This window comes from Aegilops tauschii, chromosome 5 (genome assembly GCF_002575655.3).
Source record: "Aegilops tauschii subsp. strangulata cultivar AL8/78 chromosome 5, Aet v6.0, whole genome shotgun sequence".
Taxonomy (NCBI): domain Eukaryota; kingdom Viridiplantae; phylum Streptophyta; class Magnoliopsida; order Poales; family Poaceae; genus Aegilops; species Aegilops tauschii.
Window position 1 is genome coordinate 94,304,640 of NC_053039.3, and position 3,552 is coordinate 94,308,191.

The 3,552-nt window shown below is 46.1% G+C and overlaps 1 long non-coding RNA gene across 2 annotated transcripts; it reads right to left on the reverse strand.

Annotated features, from left to right (window-relative positions):
* Window positions 1-491: 491 nt before the first annotated feature.
* LOC123493857 (uncharacterized) lies at window positions 492-2,419 on the reverse strand. 2 transcript variants are annotated; one of them, XR_006663256.2, is made up of 3 exons: window positions 2,335-2,419; window positions 1,684-2,179; window positions 492-1,158 (listed from the first exon to the last, which is right to left on the reverse strand). It is a non-coding gene; the product is annotated as an uncharacterized lncRNA (long non-coding RNA). The 2 variants fall into 2 exon arrangements; XR_006663258.2 differs by having other exon boundaries at window positions 1,684-2,182.
* Window positions 2,420-3,552: the final 1,133 nt, after the last annotated feature.

Sequence of the window (3,552 nt, forward strand, 5' to 3'; positions counted from 1 at the left end):
TGGATAGGTTTAGCTCCCTCTAGTTCTTTTGACAACCATGCAAGTGGCTTCAGGTTCACGAACACACTGGATAGGTTTAGCTCCGGTACAAAAAGGTTCAAACCTGAGAAGTCAAAAATTTAAAATAGTTCAACTAACAAGAGCTTGTGTACCGTGTTGGATAGGTTTACCTCCATCAAAATCTTAATTCTCTCATATTACTCAAGGATGTAACTTATTAGCTTCTATAAATCTCTAGAATCAGCAAATGTCCATGATTTATTAGGATTAACACATTTACCGGAAGATGTATTGTTGATCTGCATAATTACTAAAAGAGCAAAAACAAACATTCTGCATATATATCATTGAATCTGCATATTATTATCTCTACGTACTGACAAAACCCATACGAGTTCAACACAGAGACACATAAAAAAATAGAGAATTATGTTATTGATTGGCCAAAGAACAAGCAACAGTACAATGCATCTCATGTCAATTTCCACACTGCCAATGCCGAGTCTCGTCCATGGTTTACAAACAATTTTAAACATATAAAGAGCCATCCGAGTTAGCAAGTAACATCCATTAAAAAAATTATGCTTTTCAATGACAATCACCTCCACAAGCAAAACTACAAAATGAAATTTGTTGCATCTTCATTAAACCGTCAGATGTATACGAACGGAATCAATCGCGTGCTTGGAGAGGAGTTTGCTAGGGTTTTGATCCATAGAAGCAACGCGGAGGAAAAAAGGGACACATGTGGGAGTGAGGGTTTCTTCTATACTGCAACCATGGCGGGCCACGGAGATGAGCCTGGCGGCGTCCTCAGGAGGCCAGGAGCTCCACACCTTCCTCGATGCTGCTGGCATAGGTTTGAGTCTCTCGTGTCAAATCGCTAGGTCACCCGCGTCAGTGCCTGAATCGCCGTCGTTGAATTGCATGTTCATCCACTTGTCGTTGTTGCATGGCGTACAAGCAAGTTTCCTGACAATAACTGGGTATTATGGAGCAGCGCATACCTTTTTATTCCCTATAATCATTTTCCTTGCTTGTAGACAATCTGATTCATTTATACAGAAGCTACAAATGTTGGTGCAAGCTAGCCATCGTCTTCATGAGTCGACCCCAAAATGCATTCCAAAGCTAACAGTTGGGTCGATCGTATCATCCCTGAAATGTCATTACAAGAAATTCAGTGAACTTCAAATAAAAGCACAACGGTAGGACGATTGGTTAAAGTGAGTAATGCACATGCAACATCTAAGGTAAATCTCTGGCATCAAAACATGGGTTTCCCGTGTCATAACAAAATATGGTATTGGCACTTAAATATCTATATAAAAGTTCAGAAGTTGCTTTCAACGCTTATCATAAGAATCCTTTTTACAAGATAACTTGGGGCTTCGTACACCATACCAAACTTAGTTTAACAACAAACAAATTAAGTGTCTAATCATAGCGAGCTAGTAACCCTCTAAATCCCACGAATGAAATAGGTACGACCATGAAAGATTTCTTTCTTTACTTGATCATTTTTAAAAAGCTTGTTCACATAACTGGAAACCATTGCGCGGACTGTCCCTCGCCTAGAGCATCGACTCTACAAATATTACACATTTTGTCACTGGGCACTCCTGAATCATAAGGTACAGGCATGGAGCACACGACGCAATAGAGCAGAAGAGAATGATGCACCTGAAACTTCCGCACCACATTAAGGTTCGTGGGATTCTTGTCCGGTGAAACAAACTTGGCCTATAGGAACCCAAATATACCAACACAACTAAATTAGAACCAATGAGGCAATGCACATATAGCCAGAATTTTATAGAAGGATCACGCGCCTTGTGAGCATACACCATTCTTCCAGCCACCTGTAATGGCACCATGGAGCGCACAAGCTGGGCAGTTGAGATGCATCCTCCGTTGCCTCGGTCAAATGAGCGGAAGGCCTCGGCGACCTGCAAGTGGTCGACTGAGATAGAGGAGCGACAAGGTCAGAGGAGAAGCTGCGAAGGAGAGGGTGACCTTGTCGGCGCTGTTACCATCATTGTGCAGATCTCGTCCCGTGCGGGGTAGGAGGCCGAGCGAGCGGGAGCGTGATTATCTCAAGCCTGCTGGTCTTGCCGCCGTCGTCGACGTTAAGCAGGATGTCCAGGGCAAACGTTTGATCAACGCAAGCAACGCTAATCTACTGATGGTTCAAGGCAGCACCCATTCATCATTTATATACATAGTTCATGCCTGCAGCCTGCACTGTAGGACATCTGATAGGTGTGCTCCAATCTTGAAATACAATCTTGGCTGAACGATTTCCAACGGAGAAGAAATCAATGAAAAACTTACCAGCCAGAACAGCAGCAGCCCACGCGTCCGTGCCAGGGCTCGCCATCGTCCTTTGACTATACGAGACCATGGAGGGAGGGGAGGACCGCGGAGCACGCGTCCAGCACGGCACCATGGGGTCGAATAGCACGAGTCCATATCGGTGAAGGGTGGGATGCGGGGAACCAAGCATTGGTGAGGCGCGGTCGTGGAGGTCAAGCGGCGGGCGAGGAGTGGTGGATCCCGATATCCCGTCGCACCCATGCACAGTGGTGGAGGTCGGATCCCGTCATGAGGGAGGCAAATTTGACAATTTTGACCTGGAAACGAAATAAATTCACAGAATGAACTGGGTGCGAAACTATTTCACACCCCTGACCCTTTTGTGTAGCGCCCGCCACGCGGGCGCCACACCCTACGGTCCAGCGCCTAGCTCCGGGGCGTTGCACCTCTGTCCACCGTGGCAGCCCATGGGCCCGCACCCATTAGTGCAACGCCTCCGAGCTAGGCGCCGCACATTACATGTGCGGCGCCTAGCCGCTAGGCGCTACACGTGTAATGTGCAGCGCCTAGCCGCTAGGCGCTGCACTGTGACTTATCCAGCCACTTGGCTGGGGCCCCCTCCCCCACCCCCCCCCCCACCACACACTCTCTCACTCTCTCCCCGAGCTTTGCCCCCTCTCCCACTCTCCCCCCCTCTCAAATCTTCTTCCAAATCTTGCAAATTTGAAGAATTTGTCCGTGGATTTCGAAGTCAAACCCTCCCTCAAGGTAATAATCTCCGATCCCCTTGTTTTGATCAAAGTAAAGTTCTCCCATTGCTCATTTGTTGGTATTTTGGGGAAACCCTAGTTTTGTTTGGATCTAGAGATTTGCATGGAGATGTGAGATGTTTGTTTGCCAATTTCTATGATTAGGCTTTGTTAGTATGCTAGGGTTATTCTTATGGGTGTTCTTATGTTGGTGCTAGGGTTAGGTTTAGGGCTAGGGTTATGGTTAGGGTTATGGTTATGGTTAGGGTTAGGGTTAGGGTTGTTGTTTCATATATATATTAGGGTTTGTATTCGGTCTTAATCCATGGATTAGTACTCATGGAAGCAATGTTACCTTGTGTTCATTGCTTATAGGGATGGGAAGAACATGTGTGTTTGTTCATCATGGGGACAAAGACGCCTTTTTGAAAGGCAATAAAGAACCGGAACCGGATGAGTTTGACATGGTGTTTGATAGTAGTCCTAG